Consider the following 17,609-nt stretch of genomic DNA (forward strand, 5'->3'; position numbering starts at 1 on the left):
GAACCTTAAATTTTCTTGAGATCATTGCTCATCACCTGAACAAGTAGTGAAGAGTAAATGAAAATAGCCATCCATTGAAAAAAGAAAATCATTTAATGTCTGAAACAAAATGCCATCACTGCTGTGATAACAGAAGGTTTAAAGTGCATTACTGTCACTTCTCTATACACTTGAGGGCTGGCTACTGGGTCAGATGGTGCAGCAGTCCATGTAATCTCCTGAATGGAAAAAAATTAGGCTCAAAGTGCCAAATAGATGCCCACAACATAATATCAGGTAAAACAAACACATACCTCCTATCCCCCCTCACCAAATGTTAGAGAAATAGAGAGAAATTCCAGTCATTTCTCATTACTGTGAAGGTCAGCCTAGCTGGGAAAATTGTTTCTGCTTTACAATTCCCCAAACTGTAGAAAGCAGTTAGAGTTCTGGACAAAAACTAATGTTGCATTCAAAGGGAAAAGAGGCTAATATGGCATTGCTGCAGTAATAAGAGAATTTTTTACTCTTTCCACTTCCCTGTGAACCTAATCAACTGTGACATGAGAAAATATACTGGGCTCACCCAGCCAGAATCTGACTGCCACCTGAAAATGTCCTCAATATTCCACTGTTTGGGAGTTTACAATGATCCTTCCGACATCAATTTTGTACATGTACATCAAAATGCCATTAGAAATGCTTACAAACACGTCCTGCTCACAGGCCTCCACTCAGACTCCAATCGAAGCCAGGCTGTAAAGACTCCCCAGTGGTTGAGTAAAGGTTTCTTTCGATTACCCATATGAAAGCATTTGGTTATGGAAAGGTATCTTTGGAGAGCCTTGGGGATCTAAAGATCTCTCCCTTGACCTCCCTTTTAAGCACACTTGAGTGTCATTAGAAGCAACATATATTAAAGGTAATTTAAAACCTGCCTTGAACATTTAATTAATATCTGTTGACTTACCATGTTTCCTCATTCTCCTTGAGGTTCAACAAATAAGCCACACCTTCCAAAGGTTGCAAGGATGTGGCAGGGAGTAGGAAGGTGTACTGAAAGGAGAGAGTGAGAACCCACGGTCTGTTTATACAGTCACACTCAGGGTATGGAAGTCACACATGGAAGGGTATGCTCCAGCCTTCATATACATGAAGTATTGCATGCAAACACCACATACATGATGCAGATGGAAATTAATATAGCTTTGATAAATGCTTGGCATATTAATGCATTATTTAGTGCCACTTTTATTATTTCTCACTGATGAAAAGGTGAATAAATCTAATGTAACTGAACAAAATATTATCACGGTCTTCTTTTGTTCTAATATTTACAGGAAATTTGACAAGTATTTGACATATAAATTGAGCATCTGACTGACTTTAATAACCATGTGATCAATAAGAAGTGATATTTTTACAGCCTAAGTTCAATTTTTAAAGGGCCAGGGGTCACAGAGCTTTATCCCAACAATAAGCTAAAACTTTATTTTCAGAACCTGTAATTCCTCTTATTTTAAGGTCTGTATTGACCCAATATCATTAAAAGTCAAATTTTGCTCATAAATTTTTAATCCTACTGGAGCTAACATTTTGTTATTTAGCGATTTATTTTAGCTGTACTTTCTGGGAGAACTTCAACATTTCCTTATATATGAATTCGTGTTGAGTGATAGAAAGTCACTTATTACTTGCATTGAAGATTATTTCTTTTGCTTGGGTGATACCATTTATTTTTCTAAAAATCTGATCAATCTGAATCATACATATGCTTCCTATGTACCTTATCTTTCTGAATCAATCATCTTTCCCCTTTAAAGTAGCTTAGGAAATATCTTTTCAGTTTTCATGATTATAGAATGAAAACCAGCCAGATACAGTCCAAACACCAGGCAGTCATCACAGGAAAAGTAGTGCTCATCTTATACTAAAGTGGCAACTCTCCCATCCAAAGAGCTGATAAAATATCCTGTAACCTATACAATCAGTCCCACTTCTCCCAATAGAGAACAAAGGCAAACCAGTCTTAGTTTTCATCTGGAGTATTTACACAGTTTCTAGAGCTTGCCTAGCACTTTGAGAAATTTTTCATTAAAATTTGCAGCAGACAATTCTCAACAGAAAAGATGTGCTTATACATAGTAAGTTACAGTCTTGTAACATTTCTCTGCCATTCATTAGAATTGTTTCCTTAGTAAAAGTTACCATGCACACTGGGACAAACAGGAGGATAAGTTCTCTTTCTGGCCTGATGAACAGTGAACTATTTATATTTCAAGATGGAAAAGTAAAAGCCCTCAAGCATGTATTTTTCTGCCAAATCAGGGCATTCAGAAGCATGTGGAGACCCTGGTTGAATCCTCATATCTGAATGAGGTGCGGTGAAAAGCTGGAACCTGAGGCTAAGATACTATTTTATGAGATGATTTAACTAGATGCCATGAATAGATTTGCTTTTCAGTGAATCTACAGTTCTGAACAAAAAATAATGAAAAGAGGTCTTGAGTTGTCCAGCTACTAAAAGAAGGCTAGGAATTTTGCAAAGGAACAAGTTATAGGAAAATTAGAGTGTTTATTTTCTTGATAATTATAAACCTCAGTTCTTTAGGTAAATTGCATTTCCTCAGTTCTGGACCATTTTTCTGGTATGACTGACTTTATTTCATAGTGAAAACCCATATCTGTCAGAAGTGGGAAGTGTACTGATCTTTTCTTTCTCCTCCTCAGGACACTATGCCATTTCTTGAAGTGCTGAAGCACCCCATGGAAATTTAAAAACAGCACCCTAATGGGAAGTTTATAATCTATACTTGCATTAATTTCCAATATTTTCTTACAACTGTTTTTTTTTTTTTTTTCAAACAGGCTTTAAAATATGTGGTGGAAAAATTTATTGCACTATTATTCTTTCCATTGGAACTTTTCAGGTACTTTGATTGTGTTATTAACTGTCTCCTTCCATAAGTTCCCAAAGAAAGTGTTTTGGTAGGACTGAAATTTCCCAGTTTTAAGAGCTTCATTTTGAATCAAATTTCTCAAATCGCATGGGGTTCATGTGCATATGATAAAGTAAAATGAAAGTAAAATCTGTAAAAATCAGATTTAACAGTTTTATTTTATCCATGCAGTTTTCTCAGTTGCCCTGTTTTTATTGTTTTCTTTTTTCTGGTTTGAAGTCAAGTGTTTATAGATATGATGGAATATCCTTGGGTCTGATTTTTTGCCTAATCTTTGTAATAAGACTTACTCCTGTGACAAAATTGCAAAATCAAATTAAGCATGTCCAGAAAAACATCCAAAAATTTCAGTATCTGTTGCTCAGATGAGGAGTAGATTCTCTTTGAAAAGAAGGCAACTTTTTTGGACAGCCCTTGAAACCAGAGCAGCATCTGGTTGACCGTCAGACCTCCATGTGTGGCTATACCCTGGACTGTGATCTTACATTTTATGTCTTGGAGTAAAAGATATTGTTAGTCTACAGAATCAGATTAAGATTTTCAAAACCACACACTGAAGATGAGGCTTGCATGTCCTTATAGTTTCATGAAGGTAAGTGGAGATGATGTACACTAGTGTTGAGCATTTTTAAGCCCTGTTTAGGTTGATGGTCGTCAAGGAATATAAAACCAGAGAGCTGGGAGACATGCTACATTTCCCTAGGTGGTTTGAGGTTTCTTTGTAGGTTTTCCTTATATATGAATGCTATACGAGTCGTGGTTACAATGAAATAACTACTTAGTGCAAAATGGCAGTAATAACTTTTTCATAAGTAATAGCCACATCAAAGGCATTTCAAATATATATATGCTGACATTTCTAACCATTATCCTCATTTTTATTTTGTGAATTATTGCTCTTTCTGTATGGGACTGTTTTTTTTTTTCTGCTAACTTCATTCCCCTTTCAACCTGAAGAGCCCTCAGATAAATATCCCAGGAATATCCTCTCCATGTTCCAAGACACAAGGTAGTTTAATGATTTGTGAAAGTGTCTCTTTCAGCCTTTAAATAATTTACACCATTCTGTGTTTTCATCAGAAAACTGTGGTAAATGTCCCTTCTAGAAACAACAGGTAAACTGTTCTTGTAACTTACACTTTATACTATACTACATTTAAAAATAAACAAACAAAAAAGGAATTACCACCTGCTTGACAGGATCACTAATCTTTGGGAGACACAGATACCTCTGTAGAAGAAAAAAATCAGCCTCTTTTTGCTAACAGGCAAGCTAAAATTTACTACTATTGTTCAGTCATCTATGTATGAAAAACAAACAAACAAACAAATACCAAAAGGCAGATTTTTCACCTGCCCAGCTCTCTCAGGTATTTGGGCTGCTCTCATGACCCACAAGCAATGATACACACCAGGGTAAAGCAAACGTGCAATTGCCTTCAAAGTATTTTATTTTTCTTTTAGTTTGCTCACCTGGTATCTTGATGGAAACTTCCTATGGGTCAGACCTGGCTGCTAGACCATCAGTTGCGTAGCTTTGATCTAAATGTGCTTTACTGTCTCTGCTACTTTCCTCTTGTTGGACCACTGTTGACTGACTGTCTACACACAAAGTTTTGTACTTTTCCTACTATTTTCCTTAGTGTGGTTTTACCAACATAATCCTTTGTATCATTAAACTAATGTAAATATGAATTGCTTAGAGGGCTTACAAAGTACTTATTATAAAGTTCCTTAATGTCAATATATTAATATGCCTATCTGTGAAGTTATATATTTAAGAGATCAGTAATTCAGATAAACACAGGATATTGTATGAGCCAGGCTGGCTTGGGCTGATCTCAGTCTGAATTTTGGCATTTGCAAACTGTCAGTTTCCTGTGATAAAACCTATAGACACAAGCAAGGCCTTTCTAAGAAATGCAGAGGTTGAAATCTGTATCTTTTTTCTTTTGAAAGCTAAATAATAATTTCTACAGCTCATCTCAGTGGTAGTGACACAGCCCTTCTGAAAATTTGATCAATGCTTATTCAAGAGACTAGCATTAGACTTTTTCACAGTATTATTTAATTTTAACTTGTCTACACTCCTTTAGTCCAAAGGCAAATAGAATATAATTACACCAGGATACAAAAAATTAGATAAGGTTGTAGGCAGCCTTACATTCAAAAATCCCTTTTGTCACTTTCCCTCAATAACTCTGTCAGTGACATACTATTGTATGTCTCAGTCATAATTGAGATGAAGATAATTCCAAAAAGTAAATTCATGAGGAAACAACAGGAGGTACACATCAGTACAAAGGACGCAATGGCCCACAACGCATGTACTAAAGCAAAGGTATTCATTGGCTCGCTATCATAACCACTGGGTTTAGCCTCTTTTCACAGATTTCAAAGGATTTTTTAAATTAGCTTAAACTGTTGTATGATCAGACTTTATTAAGAGATGGTTTCTGCTGGAAATCAGCATGCTGAGTAGTGCCAACTTTGGGAACACTGTAATGAAAAGAAAATGAATGGAAATAGGAACACATTCGGTGTCTTAGCATTTCCTCATTCTTCTGAACCCCTGTTGTATCCAAACATTTTTATATCCACTTCTAAACAAGATTAAGGCTGCAAGGACATAACACAAAGGTGTATGATGAGCATATTTAACAAGTGCAATAGTTTACCACAAACTCAAAACACAGATCTTTAATTAAATAAGTCCTCTACAACAAAATGGTGGTTATATTGGGTTAATTTATGTACATACAAAAGCCCTCCATAAATACTTTACTAAATATTTGTTTCAAGACATGGATTTAAGCTTCAGAAGCTTCCCTCTCTTTTTGAAAAATTAATGTGAACATTTTGGAAAAAAGAAAAAGAAAATAAAACACATCTAGACCACTCAAATTCTCACTATCCAGCCCCAAGAGCTGTCCTTACACATCTGTAGTTAACTGTGTAAGAACCTCTTAGCTGTTTTCCATTGCCTACACATTAGTGATGTTGCTACAGATTAAGACTGAGTTTTAAAGCTGTTTCTATCTCTAGTGAGTGCTTGTTATCAACATTTTAAAGAGAAGATGTGAACAAACCTTTGAAAAGTGACTGAATACTTCAATGTCAATATATTTTGCATGTAAAATATAAAAATCTCTGTGTGTTTCATTTGAAATCTGATAAATATTTATTATCAATGCTGTTTGCTTTTAATCTGTTCAGGATATCATTCCTCCAGCTCCTTAGTACTTAAACAAAATGGCATTTACATTACAATATTGCTTGCCAACAATCTCATTTTCTGGTTTAGTCAGCAGCCTTCATGCTTGATTAGTCTTTAATTATACAAATACCTACATATTAAAAAAGTTTTCTTTTTTCCATACTTTGAGCATGTAATTATTTTTTCTTGCATGCAATAACCTTTAATTTTAGGATTAAGCAACTGATTCTCTTTAGTATGGATGGATTTTTTCAAGTGTTAAAGCAAATTTGGGTATTGTATTACGAGTAGGAAAATTAACCTGAGGAAAACCTTTCATTAGTGCATTTGACAGCACACTGAGCAGCTGACAGAAACTTCAAAATATTCAATATACTTGAAAACAAAATGGATACCAATTCTATGTACTTTGAAGTGAACAGCAATGCTACTCTGAATTCACCACTCAGCAAGAGAGTGATGGGGGCTGTGCTATTCTTCCCTTGAATATGCCCTGCTTTTGCGGGATCAGTGTTCCAGCAGTACTTAGAAGCCCAATGCAAGATCAAGGCCTCATTGCATTATACCAAAAATTGTAAAGGTTTCCAGTATAAAGTGGTGATCAAACAATGGTGGGAGAATCAACAAAGGAACAAAAAAGCTAAGTGACATCCCAGACAGTGGCAGACCTGCGATTGCAGTTTCATGCCCCTGACTCCAACAACTATTTACTATATCACTTTGTTTCCTGATGCAAATTATTTGTCAAAAATTAATTCAGTAAGCAAAGGCATAATTTGATAATGAGATTAGAGCAAAATATGCAGATTTAATATGGCAGTAAAAGAATTCGCTCTTCTTTTCCTGCAGTTTTCACTCATGAGAGCATGGAATGCCATGTTTGGGTCTACAGGACTGACGTGTTATCTCTATACCTGCTTTTACATTTGAAGCGCCAGTGATTTCCCCCTAGACATAGTCTTTGAATGTCTATGGGGAAAACATCAAGGATTTTTAGAATGGCTTGGTTTTCTCAAGATCTGTTTATTTTTATATTTGTTTCACATGAACTGAAAATTCTGTCAAACACATTTTGATTGCATGGAGAACATGTTTCAGAGTCAGAAGACAGCTAAAAAAGCCCAAACAAGGCAGCTGCATTTCTATAGAGCTGGGGAGGGAGAAGAGTAGGAGACCTCCATAACAGCATGCTGAGCTTGCTCCTGTCTCATTTGAGTGCTGTGAGAAACCTTCTGCCTACTTCCCTCATAGCGAAGTTACGTCTTGTTATAAAGTAAAAAGTTGCAGACACAGAAGTAGGATGGAAAAAATGCACACAGCATCTTATTCCAGAATGGTGATCAGTGATAAAATTTCAGTCTTTTACAATACCAATACCAATGTTTTTTTTCCTCTCTCTTTCTCACTATAATAGGCCAGTAGGAATAAAGGCACTGTGAGTAACAAAGACTTTTTTTCCCTCCCTTCTCCTCCTCCCAGCATTTTCCTTTTCTTCCCTGATATCAGACCCAGTCCTTGAGGAATACACTGATGGAAACTGCACCTTCAGATGAATCCTGGGAATGAGACTGACTTCACCTTACTTGCCCCTTCATAGATAATGATCCCAGTACAGCCCTAGTCCTCATCATCTGCCCCATGGCCCATGGAGCACCCTCACAGGCAGCTCTACTTGTCACTCTGTGAGGTGTCCCCAAGTTCCTGGGAAAAGACCAAGAGGAGATCATCCCTCTACCATTTTCAGTCCTGTTCCAGCTGGAGCCACCAATCCACAAGGATACCCAAAGTGGGACAAGAGCATTAAGAGACAAAGACAGCACTCCAGCTGGATTTGGCTCTCTAGAAGGCTGAAAAGAGATTTATAGGGTTACTATGGTGAAAATCATGAGTGTATTAAAAACTAACAATTTTTATATCACTTACTATCACATTAATTCAGCTTCATCTTTTGATACCAATTTACTGGCCATCTCTAGTAAAGGGCACCCTTCTGTAATGTGACTATACCTATATTTTAGGGTTTTCTTTGTAGCATCAGTATTTTTGCTCAAAGACTAGGATCCTCCCAAATCTGAGTGCTTCCCCAATGCTTTTTACAATCAGTAAATATTTCTTAATAGTTATACAAAGACATTGCAGGGGTGATTGCTGCTTTAAAAAAATCTCAACTCCTTTAAGAACCAGAATGCACCATCGTGATTCCTTTAGTAAAAGGAGAATCCTAGCAATATATGAAGGGCTGTTTCCATATGTCAGTTTTTGTCTTCTGGAGCTGAGTTCAGCTTTGCCTTCCAGTCTCTTTCACAAACAAAACCTAACTTGGTTCTCCAACTGGAATCCCCACAGGATATTAGGTCATGTCTAAACTATCCAAAATAAGTCAAGTTCTGTCCTGTGGGAAATTATCTGAAATTATCCTAATTTATCACGCAATTTCTGATGCAAATGAAGAGGGAAAATTGAATATGGGAAAAAACCCTTGCATTTGAAAATGATTAAGTATTCTAGCAGATTTCAAATCATCACTATGAATTTAAATTATTTTCAACTTATTTTCCTAAGCCAATATTTTTTAGACTCTTCAGTATAATATTTTTTTATAAATCCATTAAGCTGATTTTAAACAATAGGTATACTTAGTTATTTCAAATTTACAAAGCCTAAAATAGAAAATTAAAAGGAAATTTTGGGCAAGGGAAAAACCAACTTTATAGAATTGCATCATTGTTGGAAAGAAAAAACACTTAAAATTTCATGAGTAGTCTAAGATATTACAGTATCATAACAAAAATGGTGTGTATTTCAGAGGTTAGACTTCTTTTTTTTCTTGAGACTCATAGTGCCCATCTATGCTTCCTTGCTCTCTTTCCTTTGCTTAATTTCCTTTCTCAGCTGGTGGCAAACTTCTTTATTTCTTGGCTTTGTCCCGGATCAGCAGCAAAAAAATACAGTGGTGCTACAAGAAAAGTTGTCCTAAAAATCTTTCAAACCTTGCTGGTGGAACAGCAGGAATTGTAGAAGGCATCTCTTCCATATGAAAATATTATGCTAGGGCCCCTTAAGACCCACAGCCCATCACCTATCAACATGGATTCAATTGGTAATTTGTATACGAAAAAGAAAAAATATAATACATAGTAGAATATGATTAGTACGAAGTTTAAAAATAAATTTTAGGATCATTGTATCTACAAATTATTAAGTCTCATTATTGATTTCCTACTTGCTAAGAAGGTGTGTTGGTTTTGCATGGCCCAGTTTTTGGTAGTGAGGGGCCATGGAGGTGGCTTCTGTGAGAAGATGCTGGAAGCTTCCACCATGTCCAGCAGAGCCAGTCCCTGGTGGCTCTGAGGATGGACATGCTGCTGGCCAAAGCTGGGCCAATGACAGATGATGGTAACACCTCTGTGATAACACATTTAAAAAGAAAATCAAAACAAAGTGGGGGCAGATTTTTTCTAGCCAGAGAAGAGGAGGAGGTGAGGACATGTGAGGGAAACAACATGGAGACACCAAGGTCAGTGGAGAAGGAGGGGCAGGAGGTGCTCCAAGCACCAGAGCTGAGATTCCTCTGCAGGCTGTGGTAAAGACCATGGTGAAGCAGCCGTGCCCCTGCAGCCCATGGGGGTCCATAGGGGGTGTAGAGATCCACCTGCACCCCATGGGGGAGGTGCTCACACTGGCGTGGATAGATGCCCTGAAGGAGGCTGTGATCCAGTGGGAGACCCAGTGGAGAGAGTTGGCCCCTGCATCCAGGCTGGAGCAGCCTGTCCTTGGAGGACTGCACCCCGTGGAAGAGTGACCCATACTGCACCAGTTTTGGGAGGACTGTTCCCTGTGGGAGGCACTCACGTTGCAGCAGTTTTGGAAGGACTGCTGCTCACGAGATTGGAACCACATTGGAGAAGAGAATGGAGAGCTGTCTCCTGTGGGAAGAGACCCCATGGCATAGCAGGGAAATTACGCCTTTCCGTGAGCAGCAGAACAAAACTTCAGGTGACAAACTAACCAAAACTATCACACCCTTGTCTCCCTGTGCTGTTGGTAGGAAGGAGGGAGAGGCTGTGGAAAAAGGTGTTTTTAAGGGCTTATTTTACTTTTCATTATCCATCTCTGACTTTGTTAGTAACAAATTCACTTTGTACTTCTAAGTTGAACCTGCTTTGCCCATGCAGTGTTTCCTCCCAGTCCTTAACTCATGAACCCTTTGTTGAACTTTTTTTTCTCTTCTGTCCATCTGTGGCAGGGTAAGGTGAATGAGTGGCTTTTGTGGGTGTCTGGAGTTTGGCCAGTGTCAAACCATGACAGAAGGACATGTACTGCTAAATGCCCATTTGTTTAAATTATCCTAATTTCCTCATGTCCTAACCCACAAGGATTTCTTAAAAAGACACATTTTCTGACTGTGGCTGAGGTGGTGACCTCTGACTTATTAGTTTTCCAGTTTTCACATAATTTTTAGTTACTTCAAACAAAAGTAGAAGGTTGGTGGAGAAGGGCAAAAAATGAAGGATTGGAAAGCTCATGTTTCCAGTCTAACCCCTTCGATAAAAGGATATTTTTTCTTTTGCCTAAATTGTTTCTAGTTGCACCTCTAAGGTCAGAATAAGCCAAGAGAATGAAAGGAACAAGCATCCTGATGGGCTGCCTGAAGCTGCCTGGTGTTACGGATCAGCATAAAACCAGCTCTCTTTCCTCTGCCTGGGCCGATGTAACTCACTGGAGTGGCAAATTACATCAGACCTACAGCTGTAACCCGACATTATGATTAATTTGATCAGTAATTTCTCCTGTTTTTCATTTTAATCGGTGTGACTATTCTGCTGTGGCAGGTCTTTCAGATCTAATTAAGATAAATTTCAGAGTAAAAGACTTGGCAGAATTTTCGAGTCAAATCCGAGCGTCAAGTGTGAAGACCTGCAGCACTAGTCAATCAATTTCCAGTAAAGACGGCAGACTGTAACTCAGCAATCAACCCATTAACACTTAAGCAAATTTCATAATCTCCAGGCCTGTGCTTAGTTACTCTCTCAAAACATTCTGGCTACCAATAAAAAGGGAAAAAGTCTTACTCTTCTTAAACACCTGCAGCTGCTAAAACCACCAACAGTATCCAGAAGTGGACACTCGGATAGGTCTCAACAGTACTGCCAAAAAAAGGCTTAATATTAAAATTTAAAACACAGTCTAGAGTGGCTTTTTTTTCCTCCCTAGCAGTATGTAGGAGCTGAGCAACCTCTTTTAGGTGCTTTTTTGCACAATGAGCCTTAATAATATAACATCAGGGCTATACCACTTACAAAATATTACTCCTCAGATGCAGTAAGACCCAAGCCCACCAGGTTCTCAGTGTTCACTCAGTCCACTTGCTTCCAAGTAGAAAAATTACTTTCCTGCAAGACTAGAAACCTGTGATGACTTGCATTTTTTTAATACAAAGATGGGGATATGAAAAATAGGGGAAAATAAAGTAATGCTTTAGAACATTCTCTACTTTCTTTAAAAATTTTTGGAAATATGACTGAAAAAATAAAGAGAAATCAATGCTAACAGAACATATCAACTTGATTTATAAGAGTATCTGAGTGGCTGTGTCAACTTTTTCTGCCCTTAAGATCCCCAAGGGTCCTGCTCTCTACCTAGAAAGGCTTTGTAAATAGAAGACCTTATGGGATATGTATCCTTTACCAAATTTGTTCTGTGAGGATGTTATTTATTTATTTTCCCATGTATTAAATACTTCAGTTGCTTTAGGGAGTTTATTAAATGCTCCCATTTCAGAAGCCAGAGCAAGTTGTTTGCTGGGCAAACAGCTCCACTCTCCTCTGCTTCAGAGAATTCTCTAGCAAATGGTTTCCATTATTAGCCTCAGCATCTGCCCTTTGGGTGCTAATAATGCCAGTTGTTTTGCTCAAAGATTAATTTCCTTGGCTTTGAATGTGAGTCAGACACCAGTCCTCCTTGTGTTTCTGAAATAGCAACAGCTGCAGAGTATATTTGGATGGACCAGCCAGCCAGTGCTCTATCTCAGAGAAAGTTTCCTCAGGAAATGAGAAGATGTGCTTATAAAGTCTGTTTGAGATTATTTAAACATCTCTGGTCTGTTTAAATGCAGTATTAAACAGCTTTACAGGGGGAACTCCCAATGCCTTAAAGACCCCAAAAAGCACTGAACTACTGGGAGAAGGAAGACTGTTGAGGAGAAAGAGATCTGGAATGAGTACAAGCCATCAAACAATCTAGCTATAGCAGGAAACCAGCTGGCATGTCTCTTTACTGTGCACTAGGTCCAGGGTAGAGCACAGTGCAGAGGCTCCTGAGTGTCCAGCCAGGATAAAGTGCCATGTTGTCATATCAGAGCAGCCCAGCTGGTGGAAGATGCAGAAAGGATGAGTATGGCCATGGAAGTACCACAAGAGGTAAGAGGAAAAGAAGGAAGGAGGCCCTGGTGGCACTGAAACTCAAGCCCAACAATTTCTCAAGAAAAGCTCAATTTCTTAACAGTAATGTTTGTGTGCACTGGCAAAAAGAGGAGCACCAAATCAAAAGGAGAGTGCCTGAATCACAGCAGCATTTGCAGGGGTAATAACTATGTGTGTGTGTGGTACCTGAGTACCATGACTTCCTCGCTAGTGGAAATTTTTACACAGATACTTGCTTGATCTGCCCATGAAATCACATTTATCAACCCACAAAAGTCTTTACAATACTATAGGATTACACAGAAATCCAAAACTGTCAGTAGAACAAAGTGTTCAAATCTTTCAGTTTGAAATGAACAGTGGATGAAATAAGCAAAGTATTTTCAACAGATCACCGAGCTTAACTCAATTTAGCTGAATGCAGGGGACTTTCCATGCCATCAGTTTAGAGCTGAGACCTAGGTCTTGTCAGTATCTCCTGGAGATCCACCCGTGATCAGCACTTCAACTGGCCCACTCTCATCAGATGATGGATATGAACCTTCTCAAATAAATGTCTTCTTGTCTATGTCACATATCACCTTGTGATGTGGGTTATCTTACTCCCTATTGATACCAAAATTAGGGGATTTTGGGTGATGGATGTGAAGCACTGAATTTACTCACCATTTATAAAATATTTTTTTGTCAAATTGATTACTAAGCAACTTGGGAACAGATTCAATCAGTCATACATTGCACAGTATATTATGCAGAGGAAGTTTGACAATTTTAGCAAAACAAAGCAACCCACCAGACTCAGTGGGATTACTGGTGTCATAATCTCAATGAAATTTTCCTAATCTCAGGAGTCAAAAAATCTGAGAAAAATATAATAAGTCTTGGATGCAAACACAGTCATAAAGACAGACCATGAGCATAATCCTTGAAAAACTGGCCTTTATCAAGCTGACAGACTTGTTTGTGACTTCTGTATCCTAAAGATATGTATATATGTCAAAGTCTCGGAAAATATTGAGATTTCTTCAAAGCTGATTTTGCCTTAATGAGAAGCTAACCAGTGAATGAGGGTAGGTGGAAAGGGAAGGGGGAGTTTTTTTGTGTGACTATGGGAGCCTAAGACATCTGTGTATATATTCTCCCTCATTTGCAGCTGAGTATTTCAGCCTTTTGCTTTTCTTTGTTCCTTTGTTATAAAAGTGTTGAGTTTCCAAATACATTATTTAAGATTAGTATGAAAATTTAATCTGAAGGAGGTTCTGGTTTTGGGATCCTAAAGTTTGCTATTACTTGGAAGATTTTTGTGCTGTTGTCATCTCCTCACTTCCCTTCTTCCTTATTTTTATTGTTATTTTTTCTCACTCATCATCTTCCATCAGCTGCCGTTATTGTAGGTAGACTTCTGTGACAAAAGAGACTCTTCAGGAAAGAGTTCTGAAAATGGTCAGAATAATTTTACAGTAAGAAAATCTCTGGGGGATTTCCTGCTTGTCTGTTCCTATTCACACACAAACAGAACAGTAGAAATCATTGAGAATTCATCTATTCCTATAGTGCAGCACTCCCTTTGCAGGTCTGGCTATGTGTACATTCATCTTATCCATATCTCAAAAATATAGAGTGAGAGTCAGCACCAAAAGCTAACAATTTTTTTTGGAGCCTCCTAAATATATTTTGCTGGTAGAAACTGCCTTATTCTGGTAGTCAAGCAGAATAATTAGTTACTTAGTACTAAGCTCATCTGATTTTATACTGCATATAATCAAGTTCTTATGACTCCAAAATTTTAATTGCATGAAAACTCTGTAAGATGTTCTGTCTTAACGTGATATCTATCCTTTGACGTTACAACATGCTGACCATCCAAGAACCCATATGTTTTTCATGTAATAACACTAAACATTCACAGGATAAGCATATTTGGAGAGGTATATTTTCCCAGAAGTAAAGGTTTTGAAGTCCTCAACTTACAATGTGAGATAGGTTGTCTTTTGCCTCTGGATTCCTTTGTCTCAATCAATTGACACAATGAAAATAAACATCAGACTGTAATTATCTTTATGAGGGATTTCACCATTTTTAGAAGGGAGGTATGAAAGTCTTATGTCAGCTGCCTAACCCACCACTTCCTGAAAGGGAGCTCAGCTTTTAAAAATTCTTCTCTGGTGGTTGTCTCTTGCAAATCAACAATCACCCTGGTTCTGCAGTGTTTGGCTTTTATCAGTGTAAATCTGGAGCATCTTCATAATTGTTAGCAAAAAATTAATATCCTGGAACCTAAAGGGAGATTTTACATCTTTCTACACAATCATTAAAAGACCCCATGAAAAGTAGTTTTGTAACTACAGTCCAGCCCACTGAATCCTTTAAAGAATAGTGATAAAATTATTACAGAATAATCTGACAAGAATAATTCTGAGACTTTTAGCTGGTATACACTGCGCTGGCATTATTAATTTCTGATCACCTAGCAAAGTACCTCACCCAAGTATACCTAAGCAAGTCACTTTCATTTAATTTACCTTCTGAAGGACATGACAGCATCTGTACATTTTGAGATGTAATTGCTGTTATCCTTCAGTTTTTTGAAACAAACACAATCATCCTGAATTACTGACTTTCCGTGACAATTTTTTGAGGTTGCATTTTTTTAAACTAATATCTTTCAGACAGGTCCTGAATAATGTAAGAGGATAAAGCCCACATGAAAAAAGTCAAGAATTCAGAAATGAAATTTTAGCTGTCAAACTTTAACTTAGTTGTTCTTTATTCCCTTAATATTCTTCAAACAAAATCCATCTCACTCTAGTTCATAAAGAACATTACCCTAGAGGACATACTACCTCTGACTTTTGTTTCAGGTTGATTTTTACATTGGAGCATTGAACATTAAAAAAATCCATATTCTAAGCAGTTATTATGTGGAACTGCTGCCAAATATGTGCTCCCTCCATTTGTTTGTTTTTTTTTAAACTGCTTATGTGAAGGAAAATAATTTCAGATCCAATCCTCAAGATGGATGTACAAAGGTAAGGCAGCCATTCTCTGCAGGATTTCGAATGGAAAGACAAATTTCATAGAGGAGATGTCACCACTGCTCTGATTTAGAAAAGTACCCAAACAACCATATACAAAGTAAAACATCAGTTCCTCTGGAAATATTTCTCAGGGTCACTTGTTTGCATATGAAAGCGTCTCAGAATGCCTGGTCATATGACAGAGCATGCTTCAAGTTTTAATTACTTCTAGGGAAGCTTAAGCTGTATTGAACTTGCTGTAGAAATGCTGTAGAGATGGCTAGAAAACCAAAGTAATGATCCTACACACATGGCTTAAGGTGAGGGCTAAAGTAGTGTGCTCAATTCTGGATTCTCTTGTGATTGTCAGTACACAACATATTTGTATCTGCAAACAAACTTTGGGATTTCATGGCTATTTAAATGGTGAGGATCAGAGAGGAAAGACCATTGGAACTACTTATCCAACAATTTATTAGCAAGTTTTTAATGCTGAGCCAGAACTAACACCTAATGACTTCTAATTCCTTCATTACTGTTCTGAAAGTGAACCAGACATGCAACTGGCTTGGCAGCACTGGCTGAGCTCACCCCAGGGGAAATGCCAGATCTCACACTGGTGTATTTAATTAAGTTTAATCCCAATTCATGAAACATTCAAGGGATAGTATTTGAACTAAAAACACCTCAGAGTACTTGGTTCCCTTCTTTCACTTCTGTTGTCTGCCACTTCCAAACTGCCCTCAGATATGTAGTTGTGAGCATGAGGATGCTAAAGAGAGAGATATGCCAAGGTATCTATGTGGAAGTATTGTCATTAGCATCTAACAGGAAAGCTTTTACTTACTTTTATTGTACTTCTGAAATTGAGAAGTGACCCAGGGAAGCTAACAGTTGAAAGCACCTGGAAGATCACAGATGGGACTGAAAATACTAACATTCATCTGAGATTTCCATTGAGATCAAAGGCTATATAAGCCTTAAGACCTCAGATTCAATACAGCCCTCTCGAGGTATGTTGTCTGAGATAATCCAGCTTCTTCCCAACTCTAATTTATGTGTGCGTTTGCTTTGTTTGTAGAACTTAATGACTTTTGAAACACAATATTTAGCAGGTAGTTTTAGCAAAATATCATGTGTACAGTTAGTGTGCATACATTACAGCTGTACCAAGGCAATAAAATGTAACAGAAGCTCCCCTGAAAATATCTGTGTCTCTGAATGTCAATAATCAGCATACAAAAAAGCCCCAAAGCACTCACTAACATGATAGATGGGGCATTAAGTGATGCATATGTAGTCCTTACGACAATACAGAGAAGAAGCTTTAGAAGCATTATTCTCTACTCTAAGAAAAAGTTCAGCAAGCAAGGACACATCTCTTGCAGACTTTTAAGTCTATTATCTAAGCAATTTTAAAAAATCAGATTTGATGCAATTTAGTTCAAGCTCAGATTAATGCAGGTTTAACTGGCCACATGCAAGAAAAGCTTCTGGTAAACCACTTCCCTTAATTGTCTAAAAAAGGATTGCTTAATTATTAAGCTAATGCAATTTTATTTCTGCAGGAAATGGATCCAAATCCATCAGTGTGGATAAAATATTTTAAGTGGTTTCTCAAAATTTAAAGACTAAAGTTGATAGAGACTTATCTGGTTTCTAAGTGCAGTTTCACTGCCTAGTGAATAAGACTTCATTCACTTCACAGACTACCCTGGTGCTCAGAATCACACTACTTATGGGTACAGTCAAAGCTGCTCTTGCACAGTGTGAATGTAGCATGACACACGTAGTGCAAGAACACCCAGCTCTAAGAAAATGGGACCACTGGACCAGAGCTCTCCTGTTTCTGCCCAGAACTTCTAAGATGGGCAGAGCTGAGCATCAGTATGGATCAGTATGGATATGGTATCAGTATGGATATGGATATGGTAGGATCTGTTAAAAAATAACCATGTCATTGGAGTGAGTATCAATGAATGGCATTAACTGGCATCCTTAGCTTTGGAACCTA

General features: G+C 37.6%; 1 protein-coding gene across 1 annotated transcript in view; it reads right to left on the reverse strand.

The window, feature by feature from the left end:
• POU6F2 (POU class 6 homeobox 2) overlaps positions 1-17,609 on the reverse strand; it is a 303,651-nt gene that overhangs the window by 70,232 nt on the left and 215,810 nt on the right. The gene's annotated exons all lie outside the window — the stretch shown is intronic.

The sequence above is a fragment of the Molothrus ater genome, chromosome 1 (assembly GCF_012460135.2).
Source record: "Molothrus ater isolate BHLD 08-10-18 breed brown headed cowbird chromosome 1, BPBGC_Mater_1.1, whole genome shotgun sequence".
In the NCBI taxonomy this organism is placed as follows: domain Eukaryota; kingdom Metazoa; phylum Chordata; class Aves; order Passeriformes; family Icteridae; genus Molothrus; species Molothrus ater.